This window comes from Hippopotamus amphibius, chromosome 1, assembly GCF_030028045.1.
Source record: "Hippopotamus amphibius kiboko isolate mHipAmp2 chromosome 1, mHipAmp2.hap2, whole genome shotgun sequence".
Taxonomy (NCBI): Eukaryota; Metazoa; Chordata; class Mammalia; order Artiodactyla; family Hippopotamidae; genus Hippopotamus; species Hippopotamus amphibius.
The window spans coordinates 61551981-61573819 of record NC_080186.1 but is presented as its reverse complement, the minus strand read 5'-3'; the positions used below and the strand labels follow the sequence as shown (position 1 = coordinate 61573819).

General features: G+C 36.0%; 1 protein-coding gene across 1 annotated transcript in view; it reads right to left on the bottom strand.

Annotated features, from left to right (window-relative positions):
* Positions 1-21343, bottom strand: part of TTLL7 (tubulin tyrosine ligase like 7) — a 152685-nt gene extending 131342 nt beyond the window's left edge. The window contains exon 1 of the mRNA XM_057714942.1: positions 21247-21343. The gene's annotated coding sequence lies outside the window, so the exon portion shown is untranslated. The remainder of the gene's footprint in view (positions 1-21246) is intronic.
* Between the last annotated feature and the right edge of the window lie 496 nt (positions 21344-21839).

Here is a 21839-nt window from a genome sequence, read left to right as displayed (position 1 = left end):
ATATCATAGCATGTTTATATGGAAAAGTTTTTCAAAAGGATGAAGTTAATTTTTCACAAGGAAAAGGAAGGAAGGAAGGAAGAAGGAAGAAATAAGAGTAAGGGAGGAAAGCCAAGGGAAGAGGGAAAGGATGGGTTGAGAGTTAAATTTTTCTTCCTAACAAAATTAAGCCATTTTTTTCAGTCACATAGGAGTATATGATTTCATTTGCATCTACAAAATATGCTTAGTCATTAATCCTAAGTAAATCACACAGCCTCTGACAATGGCTGTCCTATGTGACACATTCTAGATTTCAGTTGTCAATCACAAGAGACTCTAATAGTTCCACAGTGTCAAAGGTAATAATTCGAGAATGACAGCTGAGTGAGAGCACATGGCAGATAATCATACTAACAACACGTCAGTCTTCATAAGATTCAAATAAATGGTTTAGATACTTCTCACAAAATCTAGAGTCCAATCCAAGTGGATTATTCCTAGCTTGGGTTTTCTTATATTGGAATGTTCTGGAAACAAATAATCCTTCATTCAAATCCTACCTTCAGAAAACGTTCCTCCTTTCTCTACTAACACTTCACCTCAAAACTGTTCTACTGCTATCAAGTGAATTTCATTTTGTGCCTACAAAGGTAACAAAGTAAAGGATTAAGCCCTTCTTAGGCTTAAAATTCTTCAATTTTCTTAATATCCTCAATAGCAAAGTTTTTTAAACTAAATCATCTGTAAAACCTGAGAAAGCTAATTTTCCTTCCTGAAATCTGACGCTTCAATTTTAAATACCTAATTTCAGTTTTGAATACATGATGCCTGTTGGTATATCAAGCATTTCATTTTCAGGTGCACTGACAAGCAGAAATACCAACTTTTTTTCTCATTCACAAAACATAAAGCTCTTCAACTTCTTTTGCAAAGATCTGACTCTACCATGATACACTTTTGCATTCCACATTTTTGTAAATCACTGGCAATAAACAACTAACATATATTAAATGCTTACTATGTACCAGGTACTATTCTAAAAACTTTACATCTATTAACTCATCTAAATTTTAGAGCATACGTATCCTACAAATGCTTTAATACTTGAATAGGCTGAAAGAAAATGCACAAAGAAAAAGGTAAGGTAAGCATGCATTTCACCTAAACAAAGCTGATGTAGTAATTCACAAATCCATTTCCTGGACACACAAAAAAATGTTTTGTTATCTGAACATTATTAAGTATAAGGAACATATACTTCTATGAAAAATGAATGCTTTCAAAGTCACCATTATGGAAACTGTTATTGAAAACTAAGAAGCAAACTAAAGATTATGACAAGAACTAGTAAATTCTTATTCAAATGCAAAGACAACTAATAAATTATATATTTGAAATAAATCATTCAGATATTCTTTTTGGAACAATTATATTATAGAAAAATCATATTGAAAAATAATTATAATAAATAAATAAGCTTCCTAAGATCAAAATCAAAACAAACAATGACAGCAAAAAGCATGCCAGCAGACAACTAAGTATATCAACTTAATACAATGGAAAATATAGACCTTGTTAATAAGCACACAAAATATGTTCCGGTCATCATGACATTAAGTGTAGCAGATTTTGACATCAAGTGGCAAAAACATTTGTAGATTAATACTCACTTTTTTGTACTTTCTAGAAAATACATACCAGACACAATCCACTATGTAATATCAATACATTTCTGCTAAAATTAGAATTATGTTCAATATATTTATCTGAGTCTAATTGATCTGCTATACCTGCCCTGTAAGTCATTGTGTAAGGTTTAAACTTGAATGTAAAATATTTTTAAGGTATTCAATTTATATTCTTGAAGCTGTTCAGTGAAAGCCAGCTCCATAATTCATTGAAATAATTGCATGGGTAATCCAGTTTCTGATGATAAAAGTAGCCATTTTCCTCTCTAGTAAGCAGTATTCTCCCTTTTTTTCTTGGTCATATGCTATTCTATTGTTCGACAGAACAAAAACAAAACATAGTGTTTACTACATGATATGAAAAGTGCTTATTTAGCACAGTGTCTAAAGCATAGTAAGCACCACAAAACAGTTAGCTATACATTATTGTTGATGTTGTCAATCAAGGAAAATAGCCATATATCAAATGGCTACCATATTCCACATAGTGCACTATGGGCTTTACAATCAGGCATTTCAACAGACACTGTACCAGAGGAGGTTTAAAAAAAAACTGATGCCTATACAATACTGAGGAATAAGCTTAACTAAGGACATTAAAGTTACACTGAAAACTACAAAACAGTGACAAAAGAAATTTTAAAAGGGCCAAATAAATGGAAAGACATCCCATGTTCATGAATTAGAAGACAATATTGTTAAAATATCCACACTATCCAAAATGATTTACAGATTCAATGCAATCCTTACGAAAATCCCAATGACATTTCTTACAGAAATAGAGAAAACAATCCTAAAATTCATACAGAACTACAAAGGACCTCAAAAAGCCAAAACTATTTTGAGAAAGAGCAAAGCTGAAGGTAACACACTTTGTGGTTTAAAATATATTACAAAGTTATAGTAATTAAAATGGTATGATGATGGCATAAGGCTAGACACATAGACCAATGGAACAAAAGAGAGCCCAGAAATAAATCCACACAAATATGGTCAACTGATCTTTGACAAGGATTCCAAGCATAAACAATAGGGGAACACTGAATAGCCAAAGCAATCTTGAGGGGAAAAAAATGGAGCTGGAGAAATCAGACTCCCTGACTTCAGACTACACTACAAAGCTATACTAATCAAGACAATATGGTACTGGCACAAAAACAGAAATATAGATCAATGGAACAGGATAGAAAGCCCAGAGATAAACCATGGTCAACTAATCTATGACAAAGGAGGCAAGGATATACAATGGAGAAAAGACAGCCTCTTCAATAAGTGGTGCTGGGAAAACTGGACAGCTACATGTAAAAGAATGAAAGTAGAACACTCCTTAACACCATACACAAAAATAAACTCCAAATGGATTAAAGACCTAAATGTAAGGCCAGACACCATGAAACTCCTAGAGGAAAACCTAGGAAGAACACTCTTCAACATAAATCACAGCAAGATCTTTTTTGATCCACCCCCTAGAGTAATGGAAATAAAAACAAAAATAAATGAGTGGGACCTAATGAAACTTCAAAGCTTCTGCACAGCAAAGGAAATTATAAACAAGATGAAAAGACAATCCTCAGAATTGGAGAAAATATTTGCAAATGAATCAACAGACAAAGGATTCATCTCCAAAATATGTAAACAGTTCATCCAGCTCAATATCAAAAAAAAAAAAACAACCTAATCAAAAAAAGGGCAGAAGACCTAAATAGGCATTTCTCCAAAGAAGACATGAAAAGACATGAAAAGGTGCTCAACATCACTAATTATTAGAGAAATGCAAATCAAAATTACAGTGAGGTATCACCTCACGCCACTTAGAATGGGCATCATCAGAAAATCTACAAACAATAAATGCTGGAGAAGGTGTGGAGAAAAGGGAATGCTCTTGTATGGTTGGTGGGAATGTAAATTGATACAGCCATTATGGAGAATAGTATGGAGGTTCCTTGAAAAACTAAAAATAGAATTACCATATGACCCAGCAATTCCACTCCTGGGCATATACCCAGAGAACACCATAATTCAAAAAGACACATGCACCCCAATGTTCACTGCAGCACTATTTACAATAGCTAGGTCATAGAAGTAACCTAAATGTCCATCAACAGATGAATGGATAAAGAAGATGTGGTACATATATACAATGGAATATTACTCAGTTGTAAACAGGAACAAAATTGGGACATTTGTAGAGACATAGATGGACCTAGAGACTGTCATATAGAGTGAAGTCAGAAAGAGAAAAACAAATATTGTATATTAACACATATATGTGGAATCTAGAAAAATGGTACAGATCAACCAGTATGCAAGGCAGAAATAGAGATCCAGATGTAGAGAACAAACATATGGACACCAAGGGGAGAAGGGGAGGGGTTGGGGGGATGAATTGGGAGATTGGGATTGCCATATATACATTACTAATAAGAAAAAATATCAAATAGTACACTTTAAATATATGCAGTTTACTGTATATCAATTATATCTCAATAAAAGTTCTTAAAATTAAAATAAAATTAAATTATTAAATTAAATAAACAATAGGGAAAGGATAGTCTCTTCAACAAATGGCATTGGGAAAGCTGGATACCCACATGCAAAAGGATGAAACTGAACCCTATCTTACACTATATGCAAAAAATCAAAATGGATTAAAAACTTAAATGTAAGATGTGAAACTGTAGAACTCCTAGAAGAAAACAAGGGAATTGCTTCATGATAGTGGTCTTGAATATGGCACCAAAAGTACAGGCAACAAAAACAAAGACAAGTGGGACTACACCAAACTAAAAATCTTCTGCACAGCAAATGAAACTATCAAAAGAATGAAAAGACAACCTACAGAATGGGAGAAAATACTTGCAAACCATAATTCTGATAAGGGGTTAATATTCAGAATATATAAGAAACCGCTTCAACTCAATAGCAAAACAATAAAGCAATTTAAAAATGGGCAAAGGACTTGAATAGACATTTCTCCATAGAAGACAGCAAATAGTCAACAGGTATATGAAAAGATGCTCAGTATCACTAATTACCAGAGAAATGCAAATCAAAACCACAATGAGATATCACCTCACACAATTAGACTGGCTATTATCAAAAAAAAAAAGATAACAAATGTTGGTGAGGATGAGGCAAAACTGGAACCCTCGAACACTGTTGGTGGGAATGTAAAATGGTACAGGCACTGGGAAAAATAGTGTGAAGTTTTCTCAAAAAATTAAAAATAGAACTACCATATGATCCAGCCATTGCACTTCTGGGTATTCATCCAAAATAATTGAAATCATGCTTACGAAGAGATATTTGCACTCCCAGGTTCATTACAGCATCATGCACAATAGCCAAAACATGGAAACAACCTAAATGTCCATCACTAGATGAATGGATAAAGAAAATGTGGCGTATGCACACAATGGAATATTATTATCCTTTAAAAAAGAAAGAAATCCTGCCACATATGACAATATGGATGAACCCTGAGGATATTATGTTAAGTGAAATAAGCCAGTCACAGAAGGACGAATATTGCATAATAACATTTTTATGGGGTATCTAAAACAGTCAAGCAAGGAGAAACAGAAAGAAGAATGGCAGTTGCCAAGAGCTGAGGGGAGGGGAATATGAAGAGTTGCTATTCAAAAAATATAAAATTTCAAAAGCAAAAAGAAAATACTGATGTCTGGGTCCCAGCCCCAAACATTCCAATTTAACTGGTCTGAGACACAGACTGGAAATCGAAATTTGTTAAAGCTCCCCATATGATTTAAACATACAGAAAAGTTTGAGAACCACTGTTTAAATAGATGTGTTATTTCATTTAATCCTCATAGATTGTTTTATTAATTCCATTTTACAGATGGGAAAACTGAAACTCAGATTCAGTAACTTGTCAAAGACTTGGACAAGTCTGCTCAACTCTCAAAACCGTTGCACTATACCATGTTGCCTTCTGAACTACAAATATGCTAAAGCCATCAGTCTGTTTCCTACCATCTTGAAACCCTGATGAGAAAAAGCCGAATAGTTCCTTTGTAAACCCCCATATTGGGTATGAAAGGCACCTCCCTATGAATTCTGAACTCTAGTACAGGTTTCTGCTTGTTTGTTTTTAAATACAGACCAAATCAATTTAGTGAGATTCCATCAGCATTTTTCAATGAAAGAACAGATCTAATAGATGAAAATATAAGAGTGTCAGACTGCATTGCATGTACAAGGAAAAGTAAGTGAGGAAAAGTAAGTACTGAGTCTTGAAACTTTTCTTTCCAGTGGCGGAGGTGGGGGGACACATGGGTGTGTTTGGATGTATGCATACTATGGCAAAAAATAAATTGTTATTTCTTCTTACCATAAGTTGCAGCCATATATGTTTGAAAGATATTCTAGCTAGAGATAAAAGCATGAGCTAAAAAGATAATCCTGAAAATGGTATTAATTTTCTAATTTGCATAGACTTACACGTGTTTTTCTCTAATCCTGGAATGTCCTCCTTTACCACCCAACACTCAAGCACAGATGAACTGCCCCTTCCTTTCCTTCTACCTCTTAGGTGGAATGGGCTTGTCCTTTGGTACATGAACATTGTTACAAAATCTACTACGTTGTATCATATTTTTTAAGTATTTGATTTAAAGTTCTTTATTGGAAAAGGCAGTATCTCTCATTCTGAGCAATATGAAAAACACACAGAGCCTGATACATAGTAGAGCTTAAGGTGTGTGCTTCGTTTTTTTTTTTTTTTTAATTAGGTTACAGCAACTCTCCATTATTTTATTCAAGAAATTTTGGTGATACAAAATATAAATTAAGAATGAATCACATCTTCCATCTTTCTGAATAATCACAAATATAGTTACTTTAATATCTGGCTTATTGACACCTAGTCTATACCCTTTCTCTGCTGAGGATTACATCAAAGAAGCAGGAAGGCAAACTTTGAAAGTATCTCTATTGCATTAGCTTACATTGTTTATACCAGCCTACTCTCTATTTTCATATTAAATTGACTTCTCCAATTTCTATTTTCATACTTGGTTTTAATTAAGCAGATTTACTGAACACTTACCAAACAAAATACACTGTTATGTTTTGTTTCCATGTTATGAATGGTAATGGGGGGAAAAAAACATTTTTACTTAAAGGCAAATCAAAAGGAAACACGTAATGATTTATTCTCTCTTAATCTTAACTTCTTAACTCCACCAAACTCTTTTTATCATCTATGTCCATCTAAATAAAGGGATTTTATCATGTCCTTCACATTTCTTAACTTCTTTGCAATACTGGGACTATTTGATTATTTTTAAAAAGTCTTTTTAAAAATACATATTATATAAATATATAGACACACAAATATATGTTAATATCTTATCTCTTAATATCTTATCTCTTTATCTTATATCCTTGACCAGTCAAAAGTCCAATACTATCACAGTGATCTGAATAATTAAGATATTTACCAGATATCATCCACCACATCTAGTAAGCACCAGTTAATGGAAACTACAGAAATTTAAATAAAATCGAACTCAAATTTATTTAGCATTAGAAGAAAGTAATTTAAAATTATAATAGGATATAAATGAGAATTAAAATTAGAAGAATGCCAGAAAGCATACTCCCTAAAAACCTATTTCAGGAATCCCTGTGAAAAATGTTGCCAGTCTTACCGCAAAGTTAACCTTCAAAATTCCTAGTTACAAACTTCTGCAATCTTAAAATGTGAAGAAGAAAATCACATACCATTCTTTGGTTTTAAATTTTTCGCCCAAATCAAATGGCCTCATGATCTTCTACTTTATGCAGCTTCTCTTAACACTATGGGCCCAACTATTAGAATGAACAGCCAGCCATGGCTGGAGCTGACTGGCAGACAGCACCACTGATTCATCTCAGGAAGAAGCAGGCTGCAGCACCCACAGATCTGATGATGTGCAAAGAGGGTAAAGTACTGGTCATAAGCCAAGTATTTCCTCTTAGAACACAGACAGAAGGACTGGAAGTAGACAAAACTGAGAGCTCGCTATATTTGAATTTCAATTTAAATGTGGTTCCTTTGGGCCAGAAAAGAGCAGGGAGGAGATAAAAGTAATAATGTGCAAAGCTATACTGTGAGCCCAAGATTGGATAATTTAGTATGTTTTTAGAATACAGTAATACTTTCCTTTTTCATTTAATTTCATTAACAAGAGTTATGTGACTATTTTATCTACACTATGCTAAGTATTTGGCTTGTACTTTATAACTTCTTGGAGGTAACCTATAACAAAACAATGATTTCCTATATTTTCCTCATTTTAGTCCATTAAAATTTACATAACAACTATCTCAGCTACCAAATATATACCTAAACATTTTAGAGTTAAAATAAAAACCCTTCATCTATTATATTATAGAATCTGAGACAACTGCTTAAGAAAACCATCAGGATAAAAATGATGCAGATGCCAGTCATAGAGATTGAGTTACAAATGTGCCCTGGGGAATATATGCACCATAGAAGCTTTTCTTTCTCAGCTTCCCAACCCATTTATCTGTACCTCACAGACAAAAATCCACTCAGTAGAGGAGATGGCCTAACTAAGGGAACTTAAACCAGAACCACAATCAAAAGTCAAAGGAGACAGATGGGATGAGATGGCAAGGGAAGGGAAGGGAAGGGAAGGGGAGGGGAGGGGAGGGGAGGGGAGGGAAGGGAAGGGAAAGGGCCTAATTAAGGCCCCCTTAATTACCCTCCAGAATGGCATCCTGTAGGGTTTTCATAATATAGAGATGAAATCCTCTTTGCCAAAAATCAAACATTCATCTAGTTTTCCTATGAGAAACTGTAAGTCTCAACCATGAAAGCAAGACTAATAACTAGGTAGCATAAATCTAGTAATTAAATATTTTTATATTTTTATAACTGATTTTTGTAACTCACTGTATAACTCATTTTTTAAGGATCAGTTTAAGTCAAAATTAAATCAAATTACACAGAAGACTTTCAAAGAAAGCAAGAGGTGTTTTGGTATTTGGAAAAGGAGAACTAAATGAAAATTATAGAATTATAACATACTATAATATATATTAATAATTCATCATTTATAATTAATAATAGATTATGTTATTTTTATGTATTACAAATAAATGAGCATTTATTTAAACCCCAAAATTCTTATCTAGCAGTGATGAAAATGGAAATTTCTAATATGATGGAAATCTGGCTATGTTACAATCAAATTAGTCACTTATAATTCCAAAACAATTATTGAGGCTAGGATATAAAATTGAGTCTACTTCATTCACTAGCACTTATTAAAAGTACCTAACTGACTCCAAACCTAAGATGATAACCTTCCCACTAATTTAGTTTGGACTAGAAGGATCTGGGCCCTCCTTTGTCTTGTGGGCCCTGGGAAGCAGAGAAGAGCCTATGCTCTAGCTGCAGCCACCTGCAGACATGACAGTGAATCCAAGTTATTAGTCCACTGTGGGCAGCCCCAGAAGTCTTTTAATGATGTGGAAAATGTATACAGATTTTAGGACTTACTTAAGGCAAAGTCTCAAGGGATTATTAATAAAAGAAAATTCAACTCTAACAAACAGTCAAAAGATTTTTAAAAATCAAACACTCATTACACTGATCTGATAGTTGACTTTAAAAGACTACCACTAAGGAAGCAAACCAACCTAAAATGCTCACGCAATTACTACAAACTCCTCTGTTCAAAAAGTCTGAAGTTTAATTCAACTTTTACTAGGTGAAAATTTACCAAACTTCAACAAATTTTGTTTTCACTTTTCCGCGGCAGAGATTTAACTGATGGTTTAAAAACACTCTGGAAAAAATAAGGGGTCATTTCGACTATTCTATCTGTATGTAAGACTGTTCTAGCTGAAATGAGCATTTGGAGCTACATTCCTTGTCAAAAATTTAGGACTTCTGTTATCCATTCTTCTATGTGCTGGAACAAATGCAAAATTGATTTTGGAGGAGGTTAAAACCTATCTAGGATCATTCCTTTAGCCCATTTGTTGCAGAGTAGCTGTGATCTTCTATTTAGGTACATATATTTGGTAAAGTCCTCCTATTACTTGGCCCAGCTGACTCTCAAATCATGGAATTTTTTACTTGACTGAAAAGAAATAATAGCAGGTAACTCTCAGAGAGCAAAACCTCAAATGGATTGCTCCTTAAAATCTCAGCTAAGGGCTTCCTAGGTGGTGCAGTGGTTAAGAATCCGCCTGCCAATGCAGAGGTCACGGGTTCAATCCCAGCTCCAGGAAGATCCCACATGCCGCAGAGCAACTAAGCCCGTGTGCCGAAAAAAAAAAAAGAAAATAAAATCTCAGCTAAGAAAAATTATATGTATGAAAGAATTCATAAAAGATATGCAGAACTTTCATTCTTTGAGACACTGTAACATCCATTCCTAGATTAAACCAGGTCATCAAAGAGATATATAATTGGACCACACTGCATTGCTGGTCACAGCCATTCTAACAGAAGAACAGTTATCATTTATTGAGCACATACTACAATCTTTACCTCTATCACAATGCTCTCAAAGCAGATATTATTATCATGTTAGAGAAGAAAATAATCAGATCTTTGGAGGTTACTTCCCCCAAAGACACTGATCCATATCATGGGCCCATATTGAAGGACATTATAAAAAATAGCCCAAAGAATCCTATAGAATTCCACTGTAAGGACGTTGAAGACATTTTGCATTACACTATACTGAATCTACTTTAAAAGAAACTATAGCATAAATTTCACTTTGGATTCTATGATATGAACAGTTCCTCTTAGGCAATTGGTTTGTTTTTCTCTTTGATGAGCTTTTTAATCAATCATTAAACTTTCTGTATGTCCCACTTTGCCTAGAAGTTAGAAAACTTGAGTTAAATGTGTACCCAGCTCTAATAAACATGCAGGATTTCGTAACATGGATTTTGTAAGCTAATGTCTCCCCTAGCTCACTTCATCTTATTTTTTTCCTCACTGATATTCTAAGATTTTTTTTATCATCTCATCTTGCATGTTCATTCTATTACAAACTAGGTATCTTCAAACGCTATTTACCAAAATCTTATAAAGACTCTACAAGGTATACATTTTACCATACACAAATTATACATCAGTAAATTACTGGGGAAAAGTACAAAAGAAAAGCCATTTACAATAATGAAAATCAAAAAACAGTAATTTAAATATTTTTTGTACTATCTTTTAGTCATTCTTGGAAAACATTCTAAATTACTTCATCCTTGCATAAGTTATAACTGAATTAATATCCTATTCTATTTATTATAATTTATAACAAAATATAGTTATATGTCTATATATGATATTTATTAAAGTTAGGGTGGGGATAATTTAGAGGGATTTCATTTTGTGAAGATTACATTAGGGACTTCTATTGGTCTATTTATCATATTTTTTCTATGAGATTAGTATACATTATCAATGAATCAATGTAGAGAAAAAGCATCTTTTGTGAAATAAAATTACTAGAGGAGAAAGAGGAAAATGTGCACATGGAACAACTTGGTTAAACCAATGCCAAGGATGAGATGCACATACCCATGCCTCTGGCTTCACTTTTCTCCTTGCCTTGGTCATCTTAGTAGTGCTTCTCAAACTTTTGGTGTAGAAACTCTTTACACTCTTTCAATTTTGCTAAGCTTTGTTTTTATGGGTCATATCCTTCAATATTCACCCTATTAGAAACTAAAACTGATAAATATTCAAAATACTTATTCATTCACTTTAAAATAACAGTAATAAAACTATTACATGTTAATAAAAACATACTGTATTTAAAAATAACTAGTTTTTTTAAAAAAGGAATGAGTAATGCTGTACTTTTTCAAATTCCTCTAATATCTTGCTTCCAGAAAACAGATTCTCATACCTGCTTCGGCACTCATTTTGATAAGTTCTTCTGGTTGAAATATATGAAAAAAAATTGGCCTCACAGAGATATGTAGTTGGAAAAAGGAGTATTTTAATACCCTTCTCGAGTTACTATAGATATTTGAAATTGATACAACACCAAACTCAACAAGCTGTAATTTCTTAGTACCACATGAGACCAGTACTACTCTAACAACCAAAACCAAATAAAGGAAGCACAACAAAAACAGAACTACAAACCAATATCTCTCCTGAAATTAAAAGCAAAAATATTTAACAATGTTGGCACACTGAATACTACAATGAGTATGTATATGTATGAGTGCGTGTTTGTATGTGTGTATGTATGTGTGTGTCATGTACACATGATCTGATGGGATTTAGTCCATGTATGCAAGGCTGATTCAATATTCAAAAGTTAATTAATGCAATCCACCGTATCAACAGGCTAACAGGAAAATCGTATGTTCATATCAATTGATGCAGAAAAAGCAAATGATGTAATCTGACATCCATTCAGGATAAAAAGTCTTAGTACATTTGGGACAGAGTGGGGAATCTCAACCTAATAAAGAACATCTACAAAAAAAAACATACAGCTAACATCATACTTAATAGGAAAAGACAGAATAATTTTCCTCTAATATTGGGAAGAAGGCAAGGATGTCCACTCTCACCATTCTTATTTAGCACAATACTAGAAGTTCTAACCATTGCAACAAGGCAAGAAAAATAAAGGCATACAGATTGGAAAGAAATACAGTTGCTTTGGTTTGCAAATGACATGATTATCTACATTTAAAAAAAAAAAATCAAAGGCTCTACAATCCTAGATCCAAAATGTGAGTTCAGTAAGGTTTCAGGATACAAGACCAACACAAAAACCAATTCCATTTCCATATATTGATAGCAAAGAAATGGAAACAAACATTTTTAATGCAGTATCATTTACAGTTGCTCCAAAGAAAATGAAATACTTTGGTATAAATCTAACAAAACATGTGTAAGATATGTATAATTGAAATTATGATATTCTGATAAAAGAAATCAATGAAGACCTTAATACCTAGAGACACATATCATGTTCACAGACCGGAAGAATCAATGTAGTAAAGATGTTAATTCTCCCTAAGTTAATATACAGGTTTAACATAATTCCTACTAACATATGATTTAAATTATAGCAACAAAATTATACCTTAAACAGATTAAAAAAATGGATCTTCCAAGAAGAAAAAGTTAATCAAAATTGTTTAATATGTTAAATAATTACACCAGGCATCATAATTGCATAGTCTCAAAAATAACCTCAGGGACTTGAAAGAATAAAGAGGAAAATAATAAACAGCAACTTGAAACAATTCTACCAATACATGTTTAAACTGCTAAAAATAATCAATACTACACAGGCAACAGAAGCAAAACTATATAAAAGCGACTACATTAAACAAAATTTTTGTGTACATCAAAGAACACAATCAAGAGTGAAAAGGCAACCTATGGAGTGGGAGAAAATCATTTATCTGATGAAGGGTTAATATCTATAATATATAAAGAACTCCAACAACTCAACAACAAAAAATCAAATAACCAGATTTAAAAGTGGGCAAAGGACTTGAATAGACATTTCTCCAAAGATGATGTACCAGCAATCCCATTTCTGGGTATATATCCAAAAGAACTGAAAGCAGGGTCTTGGAGAGAACTTTGCACATCTACGTTCATAGTGGCACTATTCTCAATAGCAAAGATGTGGAAGCAACACAAATATACATCAACAGATGAATGGATAAACAAAATGTGGTGTATATACAATGGAATATTATTTGGCTTTAAAAAGGGAGGAAATCCTGTCTTATGCTATGACATGGATAAAACCTTAGGACATTATATTAAGCTAAATAAACCCGTCACAAAAGACAAATACTGTATGATTCCGTTTATATTAAGGCATTTAAACTAGTAAAACGCATAGAAACAGAAAACAGAATGATGGTTACCAGAGATATGGGGGCAGAGGAAAGGGAAGTTGTCCTTTAATGTGTATAAAATTTCAGATTTGCAAGATGAGAAAGATCTAGAGATCTATTTCACAACAATGTGAATGTATTTAACACTACTGAACTCTACACTTAAAATGTTTAACATGGTAAATTTTATGTTATGTGTTTTTATCAGAATAAAAAAACTATATAAAAAATACAAAACATTATCTGGAAGAAAAAATTGTTGCATTTGTGGAATGCCTACAAAATATCAGAAATCACCCAAAAAATTACATAAATCACAGTATTTTTACACTACTCTGGACTTTTTCTTCCAGAACACATGAATATCACTTGCATATTACCATAATATGTATAGTTATACCAAGGAGAGAAAAACTCTTGGATTACAATTAGGTAATTTTCCTTGGAAATCTAAGAATCTATATTCATAGGTATTGCTGAGTGTATTTGTTTAATTTTGTCCTCAGTAGAAGCTACATTTTAGGACCTTCACTTCATCCTATATTTATTATTCTGGTTCTTTATGAATTCAAAAGCAAAATTCACAGATAACGCATTCAAGCACATTATGGAAGTAAACAGGCCATACTATAACTAATGAAAACCATATTTTACTTTTAATTCCTTAGTCAAGGATGAAAATAGTTCTCAAAACATATTATAAACCTGACACATTTTTAAAAGAGAAAATGCCTCGTATTGCAAAATCACAACCTCCTAACATATATAGCAGCAAACTTTTCTTTCTGCCAGAAATGCTCATTTGGCACTGATTTCTGACAAGTGAAAAAGCTTTTCCACATATACACCATCCATTTGATTTTAAAAAGTACTGATCCCTCCATTTAAAACTTTCCTTAATATTAAAATGTCTGTTTTCCTTTAATTTTTGCAGCAAGTTCCAGAAATAACTTGTTTCAATCTTCCAAAAATAATGGTTTGAAATATGTGTGTGCTGACTAACGATGAAGCTGATATGGACTAAAAGTAGACATCAGAGAGATTAGGAAAAAGTATTTAATGGATTTCACGAGTTATTTTTTTCTCAAATACTGTAAAACAGTCATACCATTAAAACTATTCAATTAATGAAGGCCATCTCCTTATTTACATATAACAGTAAATACTAGCAAGTATTGCCAAAATTAGTATAAAAAGGGCAGCTGTAGACCAATTTCTAATCCTATGATGATTCTGCATGCATTTTGCCTGTTTGTTTGTTTTTTTCTCTGCCTAGCTCAATCTTTCACATCATTATAATGGAGGAAATAATACCTGCCAAACTTTAGGATTCTAGATTGAGAGATGCTAAGTAATTAAATACAATATTATCATCTTGGATGTGATTAAATCTACAGCTAAATGAAAATGCCTCCATGTGGTTTCATGTGAATTAAGTTAATTGTGGAAAATGTTCAATTTCTATCTTTCCTCTTCATAGAGTAGCTAGCACATATTTGTTGGGTAACTGCAGACACTGATTCTAAATATAAACTGAGATGTGTGCTAAAATTGTCCTGATTTTTCGGCAATCACTATGAATGCCACATATGGTTACAGATTTTATTTATTAAATACCTTGAAAACATATATTTTAAATAATAGCAATAACAAAATTACATGTGAAAATTTTCCCATCAAATGTAATGATCCAAATTAAATCCACAGTTGCTAACTTTCCTACCAATAGGCCACACGTACAATCACTCATACCACAAAGCCAGTACTAGAACCACAACAATTAGACTTTACACAAATTTCTTCTCTTACAAAAGAAAGACAGTCCTACCTTAATAACATGTATACCTAAGCAGCCCTAAAATTCTAACCCAGCAAACAGCATTGAAATAATCTTGAAGCCACTGCCTGGATTATTGCTGACCCAATTTCCGAGTCCATAAATGCTCAGTTTACCTTAAAAAGTAAACTTCACTGCAAATAAGCTAATGGAGGAAGGAGGAGAATTTTTACAAAAACAAGATACTGCCATCTTGTTGAATTAGATGTGGTACCAGTTCAGACATTGCAAAGCAGTGTGTAAAAGAGAAATGTTCAAAATAATCTTTTATCAAAAATAATGTTCCATTTCACATAGCTATGCAGAACAAAAATAACACAGAAGTTTGGAAACTCAGGTGCCATAACACAATTTAGAAAAACCAAACAATGTAGACGGTTCAGCATGCCCAGTGGACCAAGAATAACATCAATTTCAAAAGGAAGGAGTTCTCAGTCAGCCCCAGGGGAGACCCAGTGACCACTTGACCACCTAACTCTAAACCTTCAAAGAAGTCAGAGAAACACAGGCCAACTACTTGCTTGCAAGTAAAAGTGAAAGAAAAAAGAGGAAATTGGATTTATCACTCAACTCCCAGAGCCTAAATAATCCCAACAGCTTGGCTCTGTCAGCTACCCTGTGTCCTACGGGCAGGAGTGTTTTCGCAAGTAAATGTCAAATGGGAACCAACGAAATAAGGGTAGTGGAGAATTAATAATAATAATAAATAAATGTAAGTTTTTAGCTTTAACTTAACCCTAGGGAAAACTGTTGACTAAGCCCAGTTGAACTTTGACAAATAATGCAGGGGAGGAATGGAAATAGATTTACCACCTTCTAACAGCTTAAGCAAACTGTTTTAAATAGTAAGTCCCAACTAAGCACACAACAAATTCTGCCCAAAATACTACTGAGCCTACCTCAATGTCCAACTTTCACCAGAAATCATCTGTCAGATCCTGAAAAGGCAGGGCTTATTTTTGGTTTGTAAAGGGATGCTTCAGTTTTCATTGTTTCCTTTCACGTCTTCCCGAACCGATAGCATATTCCAAGTACCTGCCTCTCTGCTCCCTACTTGTGCCCTCAAGGCACATTCATATCCCTAACTTCCCTTCCACTGGTTCTGAGACACTTCATGGCCTCCCTGCCTCAGTGGATTCCTGGCCTCAAATTCCAAGCAGGGTGGGGGAAAGACTCAAAAGAAACCCAGGTAAGAGCCTGGGGGAGCAAGGCAGAGGCCTGGCCAATGTACCTGTCCAAGGAGGTAGTGTCATATATCCCTACAACTGGTGGGACACTGAGGCACAATGTCTCTCCTCAATGAGGGGAATTTCCTCTGGTCGAGGGATACTAGAAATGAGTGGAGGGGAGCACCGGAATGCCGGGAGGGGATGTTGGGAACCTTAGGGTTATTGTTCTCAAAGGCCATCTCTGGCAATGTGCACTGTGAAGAGGGTGGGAGTCTTTAATATCCACCACAAATTCTTGTATCTTATAACCCGGCTTCTGCTGAGAACTGGAGGAGGTCTGGAATTCCTACGCTCATCTACGTGGATTTTCCAAATTAGAATTCGAGAGTGAGTTCATAAGCCTTGTACTGCCAGGATACTGAAGCTGGAGACCTGGGAACCTGATACAGGAGGGTAGAAGAAGCTGACGTTTGAAAAAGACAGATATTGTGTGGAGGATGGGGGTGGATTCCTGAGGCAAGGGCAGGGCAAAGGAGAGAGCTGATGTCCACAAATACAACACCAGGACCAGAAAGTAGTCTATCACACAAGCCCCTCCTCTGGCTACAAACTCATACTCACTCTCCCCAAACCTGTCCTCCATTACTTACATCTTCTCTCTTCAGTGGCCACCAGCTGCCTGCCTTTCTCTCAGTACACATGATTTAACTAATCTTTCTAATCAAAAGATAAGTTTGCCTGAAACAGTGTAATCTGAGAAGCCACAGACAGCAGTGTTATTAATTATTAATATGCCAATATCCTACACTTACACTAATGCTCCAAAGAGTACATACAGAATACAGTAGAGTTTTAACACTTACATAAAATTTATTCAAACTAAGCATCACAAAAAAATCTGTAACTATGCGTGGTGATGGATGTTAACTAGACTTACTGTGGTGATCATTTTGCAATATATACAAATATTCAGTCATGTTGTACACCCAAAACTCACATAATGTTCTATGTCAATTACATCTCAATTTTTAAAAAAATCAAACTAAGAACTCATACCTTTTAACCCAGAACTTTTATTTCTGAGACTCTATCCTAAGGAACTAATTTCTAAAATTTAGAAAAGAGCTTATGAACAAAAATGTTCATCACAGTGTTATTTATCATCATCAAAAATACAGTGATTGAGGGGCAGGGGGCGAAGGGGAAGCTGGGACGAAGTGAGAGAGTAGCACAGACATATATACACTACCAAATGTAAAATAGATAGCTAGTGGGAAGTTGCTGTATAACAAAGGGAGATCAACTCGATGATGGGTGATGCCTTAGAGGGCCAGGACAGGGAGGGTGGGAGGGAGTCGCAGGAGGGAGGGGATATGGGGATACATGGATAAATACAGCTGATTCACTTTGGTGTACCTCAAGGGCTGGTACAAAAGTGTAAAGCAATTAAAAAAAAAAAACAGTGACTCTGTATTAGTATAACAGACTCACTTTGCTGTACACCTGAAACTAACACAACATTGTAAATCAATTATTCCCCAATAAAAATTTTTTAAAAAATGCAGTGGCAATGAGGAATGATTAGGAATTTATAGCACATCTACCTAATGGAAAACTATGTAGGCATTTTAAATGTTCACTGTCAAATTATAATTAAGTGAAAATTAATGTTATAAAATTTAAAGTAAAAATGTAAAAAAGTAATATACACAGCATGATTAAAACTATGCACAGGAAAAAAGAGTGGAAGGAAACATATTAGGATGTTAATAGTGCTTGCATTTAGTTAGTAAGATTATGGTGATTTTTTTTTTTTTGCATTCTTAGTTTCCAAATTGTTTGTGATACTATAATGGAAGAAGGAAAGCTTTTAAAAAGGCAAACCTCCTTGGAAGAGGAAAAATCTTACTTGCATAGAAAACTTTCTGGGTTTAGTGCTTTTAATGTCAGTACCCAGGAAATACAACATTTTCTGGAAAAGCACTTGGAACAAGGAATATGGAGAATGTGAGCAAGACAAGCCAAAGAGAAACTTGGCTTGCTTAGTGACCTACAATAGTTCCCTATGATTACCCAAGAAGGAGCAGATTTCAGATTTGCCTGATATGCAAGGTTCTTCATAATTTGTCACCATGTATCCAAACAGTACATGACCACTTCTCAGATGAACTTCATCATCTGGCTTTCTCTTTACCTACTGAAAGCTTTCCCATCGCTCAGAGAGTGATTTAATTCACTTCCATCCATGAAGACTTCCTGATCCTCTTATGACCCTAGCCATTACTATTTCTTCTTCTTAAGGTGTTGATATGGTGCTTAAGTCTGCACTACCTTTTTCTGATATTAAGCCAATTCTACCTATCTGGTTAATAACTCATATGTAGGTAAATATTTCCCCAGCTAGATTTTTGGTTCCCCAGCTAGACTTTAGAATTTAGATGGTCTGCAGACAGTAGTCATTCAACAAACACATACACACATGCACACATAGAGAGTGGAAGAGAGAGAGAGAAAGAGAGAGAGACCAGTTCTAAAGCCAAGTTGGTATTATCAGTGATGTTATCTAAATAAAATTGTTGCATCTGTTTTAAAATGTTCCTACTGACCCTCCAACACTAGAACATGCACTTTCCTTTCTTTTTAATAGCAGTGGGATTGTATTTTTGCTTATTCATTCATACCAGTTCTGCTGTCCCCTTTGGGATTAAACAGATTGGACCGCAAGAAGCCTCACTGAAGTCAGGGTATGGTCTATAACCATATAAAGAACAAAAAAAAAGTGATCGCCTAGAAATTAAACTTAAGACTCATCTCAAGACCCTACTTCTCTTAATAGTTTTGTCTGAACAACAAATGTAAATTTGTGCCTCCATTTTATGACTTTAGTCTATGAATATCCTCATTAACTTACAAAAGAATTCTCCAATGCAAACGGTTCAGTACTTTAGAAATGATGGACTAAGATGACTATGTTCCTATCTGCCATCATACACTATATTCCAGTACCTGGAGATAATGAGCATTTGTTCTATAGCAACCTGCCTCCTGAGACATCAACAAGAGTTGTATACCTTAAGAGAAAATACATAAATTATAAATGAAAGCAAATCAAATGGCCAAGCAAGGAACAAAGAAAAAACTAGCATCCATTGTTTTTGCAGAAAGAGCATGCAAGGTCAATATAATTGTTGACTCTGAAGGGCAGGGCTAAAACAAATCAATACAGTTTCCTACTATACAGAGCTACACTTTGCTGCAACACACATACTTTGTGTGAGTCAATGCTTGTCCAGATTTCACCACTTGCTAGCTGTGTAATCTTGAACCTTCTCTGTATTTCAGTTCTTTCCTCTGTAAAATGGAGCTATCACCTGCTATGCCATATCACATAGTTGTAATGAATCAAATAACATTATCAGCCTGGGTTTATCTGTCACCCTGTGAAAACAGTTCAGTCACACACTCCATGTACTAAGTAACTGTTCTTACTGCAAATGTTTCCCTAAAGTAAGAAAGAAAGAAAGAAAGAAAGAAAGAAAGAAAGAAAGAAAGAAAGAAAGAAAAATTCCAGATTGCATTTACCATCCATCACTGCCAAAAATGTGTTGAACAGCTCCTGTTATGACCTAGCTCTCCTATGCAGTGTTGTCCAGTTATTATTTTTTGGCATACGCTTTCTAAGAAAATAGTATTTTTTTCGCATAATTCAAAGAATGCTCCTACTTTTGTACTAAAAGAACAATAATTCCACATACAGGAAGTTTACAGGTTGTTGCTGTTGTTTGCGATTACTTCGATGAAAATCAATTCTATGTTTAATATGTAATAGATCATATATACGTACACACAATTTGGACACACTTGTATACACAACTCCTTAATACAGTGGAAGGTTCTTGGACTTTGGGATCAGGGAGACCTGTATTCAAATTCCTATTCTGTGACCTTGAGCACATAATATAATTTCCCCGCTACTCACTTTCCACATTTGGTTCTGAGTTGTTGTCATGATTTAATGAAATTTATACATATATATATATACACACACATATATAGTGCCTAGGCTCTGAAAGTATTATTTTCTACCTCCCTTAAATCTTTGCCTACTCTGTCAAGACCAATCAAACCCACTCTGAATACAAGACAACTTGGATACATTATCCTTCTCACACATTAGCGGGGGATGGAACGCGATGTAAAACTGAGCGGATGATGACACGAATTTGGCATCCAACGGAGGAAGAAGTAGAGGAAGTGACAGGTATAGAAAAGGGCCCTAGACTTCACCCGCCTGTGCGAAAAAGACACTCATCTGTCACACTGAAGATTGCCTCGCACACTCACGGAGGTTTGCACGGTGATGTGGGAGAAGCACGGAATCACAGAAAAAGCCAGCAGGGAGCCTCCTGGCTCACCCTACCCGACCCCGCCGGCCGGGGTCGTCCATCTGGAACCTAGAAGCGGAGGCGAGAGCCCAGCAAGTGACCTCGTCCCCCCCCCCCCCCCCCCACCCTCCGGCGTTCTGCCCAAATCTCTCCAGGGCACGAATGGTGCTGAATCATTAGCACCAAGAGCAGCAGCTCCCGCGGGGGCCAGTGTCTCCGGAGCGGTGACCGTCCGCGCGGATGCCGACACCTCCAGGGCGTGGGGACAGGGAAAGGGGGTCTGGGAGGATCGGGCAGCGTGTACTCACCGGGGTAAGGAAAAGCCAGCCCGGGTCCCCGCCTCCGGGCTGCGGGCGGTCCCTCCGCGGCTCCCGCGCTCCTCGGCCGCCCGCCGCGGCCGCCCCGGGCCCGGCAGCCTGCGCGGATGGTCCGGTGCTCGCCTCCGCCCACCGCCCGCGGCAGCCACAGCTCTGGGCGCCGGCGCTCGACCCGGAGCAGCTGGAGCAGCTGGCGCTGCCGAAGGGGTGGCGGCGGCCGACGGGCCAGACCATTCGCGGGCGGCGACCGGGGGAGCGCGACGTGCTTGGCGGAGCGGGAATGAAGGCGCCGGGGCCGGTGACGGTTGGGAGGAACCAAGGACCGGGGGCTCCTCCGCGCCCCGCCCCGCGCCGGGAAGGCTGAGGGCGGGAGAGGCCAACCGCCCACTGGCCGCTTTTCCCGACAGACGGCTGGAGACGGCCCTTTGGCTTTTCCCGCCCCGCCGCCCCCCTCCGGGTTTGCTTTGGTCCCGCTCGAGGCTCCTTTGGAACCCTGCAAACAGAGGACCTAGCAACGCGGGCGCCTGGTGGTGGCCCCTTCTAAGGAGATGCAATAGGGCGCTGGCCCGGAGCCCTGCCTTCGT